We start from the raw sequence: 11961 nt of genomic DNA on the forward strand, positions 1-11961 counted from the left end.
GGGCGCGCACGCGAGCCCCCACAAATCGCTGTATACGCGCCCGACACACAATGACTTTGATTCGTACTTGATGCAGTACAACTGCGGCGGGTGGGAGGTAACTAGTTAAGTAACAGCAAAGTTATTGTTAAATAAACAGGCCCATAGAAGAAATGTATTTGGTCCATAGGCGGTGTAATGGTGTGGCAGCCGAAGTGGTTAAATGATCTTCATTCACATTCACATAAAACAAATAATAAAAATGATAAAGATTTCCTTTGATCTGCAAGAAGACATCCTAATCCCTTAATGTCCTGTGTATACACAAAACACACAGTGGGCCAGATTCTGGTAGATCCTGCGGCGGCGTCACGTAAGCTATTTACACTACGCCGCCCCAACTTACAGGAGCAAGTGCTGTATTCCCCAAACACTTGCTCCGTAATTTGCGGCGGCGTACTGTAATTGGCCCGGCGTATCTCCGCGTAATTCCAAGGAGGCGGCTTGTATTTAAATTAAGCGCGCCCCCGTGCCGATCGAACTGCGCATGCGCCGGGCTTAAAATAGCCCAGTGCGCATGCTCCAGTTCTCGACGGAAAACGTCAATGACGCCGATGTGTGCGCCATTGACGTAAAGTCGTATTCAAGAACGACTTAGGAAAACGACGTACCCGATGGGAAAAGACGACGCGGACCCGACGCTATACTTATCATGGCATATGGCGGACTGGCGTAAGGTTACCCCTCATATAGCAGGGGTAACCTTACGCTTATGCAAACGATGTAAGCGACGGCTACGCGACGCAAATTCGTTCAGGAATCGGCGTATCAGGCTCATTTGCATAAACAAATGAGACCTGAACGTAAACGCCACCTAGCGGTCGGCGTTGTATTGCATTTAGGATCCGACGGTGTAAGTGATTTACACCAGTCGGATCCTAGCCTAAATCCATCGTATCTTGTTTTGTGAATACGCCGGCGGGAAATTCGAATTACGCTGGTGTATCAGTAGATACTCCGGCGTAACTCTTCTGAGAATCTGGCCCAGTGTGTCCAACTGCACTGCTGAAATGTTATACAAATATTTCTAAATGCAGACAAACGTACAGATAACAATGCTGACACAGTGCTGTTCTGCACCATAAATAAGTAATATATAACAATACAGCAAGTACAAAATGTCACATGTGCCCCCCTGATGTAAATGAGCTCAGGGGATAGTTAAAAGTGCTTGTGCATCTCATCTACATATTTAAACAATGCAAATGTATGCCTTGTACCCTTTGAAAGAATTGCTGTGTGCTTCCATCTGAAGGGTGGCAGATGGGCAAAGAACTAAAGTAAAGAAGTTATAATGCGTAGGAAAAAGTAAGAAAAAGTAGAGTTACTGAAGTGAGGAAATCATTTATACACATACAGTATGCATATGTATTAAAAATCTTTATTCTAAACAACCATAAAAACAGTTTCTATGATACTGACCATTTACAGTATATATATATATATATATATATATATATATATATATACACATATAAAGAAATGAGGATAAGAATAGTGAAAAAATGGTTGACATATACCTATTCAGCATCATTGTTAGAAGCCATACAACTATAAATCATAGCTGTAGTGTTGAGCATAGTACAATAGACACACATAGTAAAATACATGTATAAAAGATAGATACAGGGCCGATCCTAGGCAGGGTGCACAGGGTGCCTTGCACCCAGGCGCCTGCAGAGGTGGGGGCGCCGAAGTGGCAGAGTTCTCCCCTCCCTTCTTCTCTCCTTGTTTGTGTCCGTCCAGAACTAGTGTTCTGAGCATAGGTGTGTGTCCGCCCATAACTGTTGTGTCTCTGACCATCTCCTGTACTATGTCTTCAGTCTCTGACCATCTCCTGTACTATGTCTGCAGTCTCTGACCATCTCCTTTACCATGTCTGCAGTCTCTGACCGTCTCCTGTACTACATCTGCAGTCTCTGACCGTCTCCTGTACTATGTCTGTGGTCTCTGACTATCTCCTGTATCATGTCTGCAGTCTCTGACTATCTCCTGTACTATGTTTTCGGTCTCTGACCATCTCCTGTACTATGTCTGCAGTCTCTGACCATCTCCTTTACCGTGTCTGCAGTCTCTGACCGTCTCCTGTACTATGTCTGCAGTCTCTGACCATCTCCTGTACTATGTCTGTGGTCTCTGACTATCTCCGGTATCATGTCTGCAGTCCCTGACCGTCTCCTGTACTATGTCTGTGGTCTCTGACTATCTCCTGTATCATGTCTGCAGTCTCTGACCATCTCCTGTACTATGTCTGTGGTCTCTGACTATCTCCTGTAACATGTCTGCAGTCTCTGACCGTCTCCTGTACTATGTCTGTGGTCTCTGACTATCTCCTGTATAATGTCTGCTGTCTCTGACCATCTCCTGTATCATGTCTGTAGTATGTCTGGGGATCTTTCTAATAGACTCTCTAACAGAAGCCCTCTCTGTGTCCATCAGAGAGGCCCCCCTCCAGGTCCCAATAAAGTATTCTGCTTCTCTTCCAGTATTTTGTTTATTAAAAGATCATGTAAGGATCCCAGGGTAATGAAGACTTTGTGGAGGAGCATCTCTGTGGTTGAGTCATTGCTATAGAAACATGTGTTTTAGTAAAATGACCATGCCCACGTGGGGGCGCCAGAAATATTTCTGCACCCAGGCGCATGTGACCCTAGGATCAGCCCTGGATAGATGGATAGGTTCCTGCAAATTGTTTGAAATTCTTAGTTATGCTTTATGACTAAGGCAGTGTTTCTCAACCTTTTTTCAGTCAAGGCACCCTTTAAAAATTATGGACGGTCTCGAGGCACCCCATTGTAATATGTAGAAGCATTCTAATAGTTTTACATAATGCAGCAACATCTACAAGTCCAGGTAGGACACCCAACATTAGAGGTGATTTATTCTTCCAAAGAAAATACATTTTTGCAAACTAGTACTGACTAGTGTTCCAATGTTTCTCTTCTCCCTTAATTTCTCTCCATCATTCAGCTAATGTAACCCCCCCAACGCTGATGGAGAGAGACAGGGGAGGGTCAAACAAGGATGTTATGTAGGCAACTGACATCCTCCTTATCAACTGATGATTCCATTGGTCGTTAGGACGCCAGCCGTAGAAGGTTGTAATGGTGCAAAATAAAAACCTGTGATTTAGTGTAACTAAAAAGGCAGATTTTATCCACTTGACAGCTTGTATACAATTTTTGTGCAAATTTTTAGGCATTTTGCCAGGGCACCCCTGAAGAGACCTCAAGGTACACCAGTGCCTGGGCGTCCTGGTTGAAAAAGGCTGCACTAAGGAACAGTATAAACGTTAGGGGGAGAAGGAAGGGGGGAGTAGAAATGGTGGGATGAAAAAACAGGGGAATAACAGTAAAACACAAGTAACCAAGTACAGGCGGTCCCCGCGTTACAAACAAGATGGGGTCTGTAGGTTTGTCCGGAACAGGTACATTTTCTAAGTGTATCTTCAGCCCCAAAAAACTATTTTTAAGCTTTTTGGATAGCATAGGGAATGGTTATCACCCCTGTAACATTTGTTTTGCTGTCTGTGCCCCTGTTCAAAAGATTTCACCTCACTTTCTGTGACAATTGGATTTAAAAAAACATTGGGCTGCTGTGTTAACGGATTGGTGATGAAGCATCAGTGGAGACACCTTTTTCCCTTCCTAGGGGTAGATTTCCTCTCACTTCCCATTGTCCCCAGGAGCGGACTGACCATTGAGTCACTCGGGCACTGCCCGAGTGCCCCATGCCACTAGGGGGCCCCATCAGGGTTGCCAGGCTCAGTAAAACCAGGGACAGTATGTAAAAATATATGATTTTTTAGATCTGTCCCTGATATGTCCAAAACCGACATGCTTTTGATGTGAAAATCCCGAGATTTTAGCTGCCCCATAATCTTCTATTGCCCGGGGGCCCCATGAGTTGTCAGTCCGCCCCTGGTTGTCCCCCTCCATTTGTAAGTAGGAGTCGTTTGTAAGTCCGATGATTGTAACTAGGGGACCGCCTGTATGAACTAGTTAATTTAAATATTAAAACCATAGCTCCCAACTGTCCCTGATTTGGAGCAATGTCCCTCTGTCCCTCATTCTCCTCATTTGTCCCTCATTTTGATCTGATTCATATAGTTGCATATAAATGCACTTTTTATCTTTCAAAAAGTGTTACAACTTTCACCCAAATTCTAAATTGCTGCATTTGTAAATTTTAAATGCCAATATAAAGGAATAGTAGTAGTATAAAAAGTTCTTGTGGAATTAAATTCTCCTTTAAGGGGGTGTGGAAGGGGGCGTGTCCTATGCCTACATACGTTTGTTAGTAGGTGTCCCTCATTCCCCTCTCAAAATGTTAGGAGGTGTGTTAAAACAATTATGAGATATCTTTTATATACATTTTTTTTTGTTTTAACCACTTCCTTACTGGGCACTTAAACCCCTTCCTGACCAGAGGACTTTTAGCGATTCGGCAATGCGTCGCTTTAACTGACAATTGCGCAGTCGTGCGACGTGGCTCCCAAACAAAATTAACGTCCTTTTTTCCCCACAAATAGAGCTTTCTTTTGGTGGTATTTGATCACCTCTGCGGTTTTTATTTTTTGCGCTATAAACAAAAATAGAGCGACAATTTTGAAAAAAAAAAACATTTTTTTACTTGTTGCTATAATAAATAGCTCAATTTTTTTTTTACATTTTTTTTTTATCCTCAGTCTAGGCCGATACGTATTCTACATATTTTTAGTAAAAAAAAAAAAAAAAAAATCGCAATAAGCGACTGGTTTGCGCAAAAGTTATAGCGCCTACAAAATATGGAACAGAATTATTATTATTATTTATTTATTTTTACTAGTAATGGCGGCGATCTGCGATTTTTATTGGGACTGCGACGTTATGGCGGACACATCGGACACTTTTGACACATGGCGCCATTCACATTTATACTGCAATCAGTGCTATAAATATGCACTAATTACTGTATAAATGTGACTGGCAGGGAAGGGGTTAACACTAGGGGGTGAGGAAGGGGTTAAATGTGTATCCTAATTAGTGTTCTAACTGTGGGGGAGGGGGGGTGACTGGGGGGGTGACCGATCCGTGTCTCTATGTACAAGAGACACAGATCCGTCTCCTCTCTCCCCTGACAGCACCGCTGTCTGCGAGAGCCGGGAATGAGAGATGATCTCATATGTAAACATATGAGATCATCTCTCATTGGCCGCACAGATCGCCTAGTAAACGGCCGCTCCGATTGGCCGTTCACGGCGATCTGTGACTGGCTGTGTCCAAGGGACACGGCCAGCACAGCAGTTCCCCGCTGCGCGCTCGGGAGCGCGCGCGGGGAACGTGCAAAGGGGCGGCCGTAAAAAGACGGCCTGTTAGAGATTGGGAGCCGCGCTGAGGCCGTACAAAGTCGTACGGCCGTCAGCTAGTGGTTAACGATGTGTGGACCACACATCGTTAAAACATGCATTGGCAAAATCAAATTTTGGACTTAGTGCTTTGATTTTTATACTCAAAAATACTAATTGCAATAATAAGACAGAATAATTCTGCCAAGGCATTTAGGATTAGCTAGCCACTGAGACCATTTTTTATATAAATACAGAATATTTAGGGTGTTTTAAAGAAAAAATGTGTTCCATTATAAGGGTATAATTTACATGACTCCGCCCATTGTCATTAAATGAGCAGCTACATTTTTGTATATATTTTTTAAACGTTAGAAAATCTAGGCCTATTAAATAATCTAAGGCTAAAATCCCCATTTACAGGACATCACCTTTGTGGTGAACCTGTAAAACAGTAAGGGCTCTTTCACACGGGCGGCCCGTTCAGGTCCGCCTGCCGGTTTTTTAGGCGGACCTGAACGGGCGCTCCGTGCTCCTCTATGGAGCCGCGGATGTCAGCGGTGACATGCCCGCTGACATCCGACCCGCTCCGATCCGCCAAAGTGTGACGGAGGAAAAACCTACTTTTCCATCCGTCTGGCGGATCGGATCGGGGGAACACGGACATACGGTCCGTGTTCATCCGATCCCCCCATAGGGGAGAGCGGAGAAAAGACAGGGTGGTCCCTGCACAGTGTGCGGGGACCGCCCTGTCATCCGCCGGCTCAGTGGGGATCAACAGAGCGATCCCTGCTGAGCAAGCGGAGGTTCACGGGGGAAAGATCATTACTGATCCGCCCCGTGTGAAAGGGGCCTTAGTGGGAAGTTTTGTTCCTCCATAGAAATCAATGAATCATCAAAAAAATCCATCTGCTGTAATATTTGCCATATTTATAATTACGTTACTGAGATCCACATTCCTTCAAGAATGTGAAATCCAGATGTGTGTGAACACTAGCAAATATTATCCAGTCTTTCAAACACATGACCATAGTTATCAAGTGAATATTCTTTATGACTACAGCTGAAGATCCAGTGGCAAAAATAGGCAGTTGACTGCCAAGCTGTTGAATCACGGCTTTATAAATACGCTGGAAAGTTATTTTTAGAATGGAATGCATCATGTTCTATAAAGCTAATGCTGTACCGAAGGGATTTTATTATTTTTTTCTTAAAATTCCAGTGAAAAATCATTTGTTCAGTTTTTTAATTTTAATTGTTTTAATTTTTAATTTAATTGTTCAGTTTTTTCATTTTAATTTAATTTTAATTTTAAAAGTGGATGTAAACCCGAAATTGTTTGTTATTTTATTTTTATTATTTTATTATTTTTATAATTTAATTTTTTGCTGTCACACTGTAGAGTATACGATTTCCTATCATCTGTGCCCAGTCTTGCCACAAAGAGTTAATCCAGCTCTGAGCAATCCTCTTTTCTTTTTTCAGTGAGATAAACGGACAAACAGGAGAAAACTTTTGTCCGTTTTTCCCCCTTGCTGTGAATGACAGGTGATTTACATATCTCATGCACTAGCCTGGAGACAGGCATTGTTTTAATTCCCACCCACTCTCCTTTTCGGGAGACATGTGGTTACTTTTCTGGATTTTGACTGGATGTTAGTGATCATATGGCATTAAACAAATAAATAAATATAAGTGAATGGAAATGTCCATAAAACAGATTGGTATTCACTTACCCTGTTTATAGTTTATGTACACAATTTATATTAATCACGTTAGGTTGTGGTCTATATTTGGATATCAGTTTATATATTTTATTAATTTTTTCTTTTTTGGTGTCATCACAAATTTTTCACATATATTGCTTTTGCGATGTACCTCATCTTTTAACACATGTTAGTGATCATAGCAGAATTAAGTGTAAGGAATACACAGGACAAGCGCTCCCGTCTCATAACTTGCTTCTGAGCATGCACAGTTTTTTCACGTTGTTAAAGCCCACACACAACCATTTTTTACAACGTTAAAAACAACGTAAAAAATTAAAGCATGTTTGAAAGTTTTAATGGACATTTTTTACATCGAGAAAAATGCTCTGGAGCCCACAAATGATCGTTTTAATGACATAAAAAAAACTTAATTTTTTACAACCGGAAAAACGGTTGTGTGTACGCGGCATTAGTCTTTTGACTAAAATGTCATTTTAGTTTTAGTTCCATTTTAGTCTTTTGACTAAAATTCCATTTTAGTTTTAGTTACATTTTAGTCTTTTGACTAAAATTCCATTTTAGTTTTATTCGTATTTTAGTCATCTCAATTGTTTCAGTTTTAATCGTATTTTAGTAGACTAAAATGATATTAGGTTAGTCAACTAAAATGTTTTAGTTAGTTTTAGTTGATGAAATTAACACTGATTAACACACCCTCCACCAAAAAAAATCCCCCTTTAACCACTTGACACCCGCCCGCCTTTAAATGACGGCAGGCGGAATGCTCTATTGTTCTGACAGGACGTCATATGACGTCCTGTCATTTAAAGCCTCTAGGGCGCGTGAGCAACGCCGGCGGCGCGCGCGCACACCCGTCGCGTCACTGGGAACACAGTGCGCATGCCCGGCGGGCGCGATGGCCGCCGGGACCCCGCGATTGCCCAGTAGGTGAGCAGGGACGTGGAGCTCTGTGTGTAAACACAGAGCTCCACATCCTGTCAGGGAGAGAGGAGACCGATCTGTGTCTCTTGTACATAGAGACACAGATCGGTCACCTCCCCCAGTCACACCCCCCCTTACTACAGTTAGAACACACCCAGGATACACATTTAACCCCTTCCCCGCCCCCTAGTGGTTAACCCCTTCCCTGCCAGTCACATTTATACAGTAATCAATGCATATTTATAGCACTGTTCACTGTATAAATGTGAATGGTCCCAAAAATGTGTCAAAAGTGTCCGATGTGTCCGCTATAATGTCGCAGTCCCGAAAAAAACGCAGATTGCCGCCATTACTAGTAAAAAAAAAAAAATAGAAAAAAAATCATTATGTCCCCTATTTTGTAGGCAATATAACTTTTGCGCAAACCAGGTTATTGCGATTTTTTTTTTTTTTACCAAAAATATGTAGAATAATATGTATCGGCCTAAACTGGGAAAAAAATATATATTTGTAAAAAAAATGGGATATTTATTATTGCAAAAAGTAAAAAATATTGTGTTTTTTTTCAAAATTGACGCTGTTTTTTTGTTTTTAGCCCAAAAAATTAAAACCGCACAGGCGATCAAATACTACCAAAAGAAAGCTCTATTTGTGGGGAAAAAAAGGACGTCAATTTTATTTGGGAGCCACGTCGCACGACCGTGCAATTGTCAGTTAAATTGACGCAGTGTTTTCGCTAGTATTCATCCATTTTATTTTAGAACCTCTGTTAGAAATATTTATGTTGACTGATCCTATAGAAAACGATGCAGTACAAATGTCTACTTGGCTCACAGCATGTAACCGATTTGGTAAGCTCGCTGCTTTGAAGTGCTCATTATTACTAGCCACTGGCTATGTAGATGTGTGACTTCACTTACAACACGTAAAGCAGTGTTTACCAAACAGTTCTCTTCTTGGAGATGCTGTAGCCAACAGTGTGGTCAATACATTGCTGAGTGTCAGCCAACACTAAAAGGTGTTCTTGTGGGAGAGCCCGGCACAGTACAGAGGACAGAGAGCGGTGAGCATTTACTGTGGTGACCCACTAATCCCAGGTCTTCATTAAAAGCTTTGTGAACAGATGGAGAGGTTTGAGAAACATGAATATCTCTCCCCTCTAATGCCTTATATTCACAGGCGCTTTTACTTTCTCACACCTATAGAATACCACACACCTTCAGTCTCAATACACAATAACTCAGTATTTTGACATTTCGTATTAACAGCATTTCAGTGGTAATGGTGCAAAAATTATATATATTTAAAACCTAAAATATATAATATAAGAATATAATAAATACATATATAAAGACGGTGGGCTGTTTATAAAGGTTTTGTGAATTAGGCAAATTTTTAAAATTTTTATTCAATTATGAATGTCCAAAACTGGGATCAATAAAAATTATTTGGACTTAAAGCGGGAGTTCACCCGAAATTTTTTTTTTAACATTAGATTGATGCTCATTTTGTCAAGGGGAATCGGGTAGTTTTTTTAAAAAATCTAAGCAGTACTTACCGTTTTAGAGAGCGATCTTCTCCGCGGCTTCCGGGTATGGTCTTCGGTACTGGGCGTTCCTATTTTATTGACAGGCTTTCGACGGTCGCATTTATCGCGTCACGAGTAGCCGAAAGAAGCCGAACGTCGGTGCGGCTCTATACGGCGCCTGCGCACCGACGTTCGTCTACTTTTGGAAAATCGTGATGCGATGTATGCGACCGTCGAAAGCCTGTCGGAAGCCTGTCAATCAAGTAGGAACGCCCAGTGGCCGCAGCGATTATTCCTGCTTCCCGGGCATAAAGACCCTATTAAAGGGATGCTGGGGCTGGGTGGGAAGGGGTTAAAGCAGATGTAATAATAATGACAAAAATCTCATATAAGTCTTAAAGTGATTGTTAAGTATCACCTTGTAAAACAACCCATTCAGTTTAAAAAACAGGGTGGGCCATTTATATGGATACACCTTAATAAAATGGGAATGGTTGCCGCCATGGTCACCACCCATCTTGAAAAGTTTCCCCCCCTTACATATACTAATGTGCCACAAACAGGAAGTTAATATCACCAACCATTCCCATTATATTAAGGTGGATCCATATAAATGGCCCACCCGGGTGGATCCATATAAATGTCCAACCCTGTAGAAATGAAAGGTAAAACATTTTTGTATGTATATATAACATTATATATACTTGTTTTCCTTTTCTAATAAGTGATCACATTCCCTCTGTTCTCAGCTGCATAAGAGCTGGGTGGGGGGAAGCAGCAGCACACTGAGCTGTGCAGCGGGGGGGGGGGGATGTCAGGACAAGTCTGGTCATTGGAGGAGAACAGGCTAAGTTCCCAGCATAGCTAGAGAACTGACCACGATGTGTTCCCCTGCTTAGTGTGGTCAGTTTTTAACAGGAAGGTAGAGGGACCCGCAGGAACACCAGGGATTTCACACAAAGGAAGCAATACAAAGAGAACAGGATACTTTCTCATTCAAGTACAACAGGCACATATCAGGAATAGGAAATGTTGGGATAACAAATGCTTTAAGATGCCAATATAAGCTAGGTGAACATGGGTGATTGGGTTTTGAATTGTCTTACATTTGTTATTTTATTGTGCATCTGTGCCAGCTCCAAAAGTACATTTCCCCACAGCACACTGTAGATAAGGACTGCTGTACTCTGTGTAGGAGACGCGGTCTATCTCCTGCGGTCCAGCACGACACCTACACAGCCACAACAACTGTTCTCCATTCAGCAACAAGTATGTTAATTATTTCTTTCACTCTGAAATAATCTAGTATCTATTAAAATAATACCTGGCAATCCAACCACGCAGGTCCTTGTTCAGGCACTTCCTGTTTTGGAATGACACATCTCTTCCAATATTCCTCCTATGTTAGGACATGCCACAAAGGCCTCTGGCAAAGACTACAGCCAGTCATGCCAATTTGCATTAGGTAGGCATAGTCCTCTGTTGTTAGGAAGGCAGCACAAAGTACTCAACAGCAACAGATGCTAGATAAACTGAATGTAGACAGGAAATGGCTGGAGGAAATGAGATACAAAGAAGGATACACAAAGTCTATTATCAAGACATTGGAAAAATATGGCACTAATAATCTAGGGTAGTTGCACAGTCCTCAATATTACATTAAAGGGGTTGTAAAGTATTTTTTTGTAGCACCCTGATGTTTAGGCAGGGTGGCTCTAAAATGTATCTGCCAAGCCTTGGCAAATTTGAAAGGAGGTCAATTGATTTAACCCTAATTATGAAATTGCTGCACTTCTTTCTTCTGTCACTAGATGGCCGGGTATCTGGCAGCATTAGATAAGACAAGGGTATTGCACGTGCAGATTAGGAATGAATGTGGTGTCTCATACAATGGGCAGGGATTTTTTTGGGTCCCTTTGCCTGCTGGGAGAGCCTATTTATTTGGGTGGAGTCAGGTGATCTGGGTTCTGGGCCATATGGATGGCTGTCTGGGTGGACATGTGTCGTATTGCCCTGGGCTGCTAGGGCATAAACCTAAGGCCTATCCTGGTGACATCTGTCTGAGGGCCTATACAGAAGTGAGAGAGAAGCGTAGGGTTGGGACTGCGGCTTGCAGTCCAACCAGAAGTAATGGTTATGCTGGCTGGGAAACCAGTCGTGGTCGGAAGTAGAAGGGAAGCTGTCGCCACTAAGGGACCATCCACCTTATTATCGGAGACCACTGTGAGTAAGATGAGGCCAGTACCAGAGCAGACATCTCGCCAGCCGGGGACAGCGAAGAAGTGAGAAAACTTCAGCAAGTGCCAAGTCAGGGACCCACCGGAAAAGCAGAGGTGCCACTTGTGACATGTCAAGGGTGTCCTGGCCCCAACCCTCTATCCCTCAGTTCTGTTTAAGAGACAATAAATCTCTTGCAT

Source organism: Rana temporaria, chromosome 6 (genome assembly GCF_905171775.1).
Source record: "Rana temporaria chromosome 6, aRanTem1.1, whole genome shotgun sequence".
NCBI lineage: Eukaryota > Metazoa > Chordata > Amphibia > Anura > Ranidae > Rana > Rana temporaria.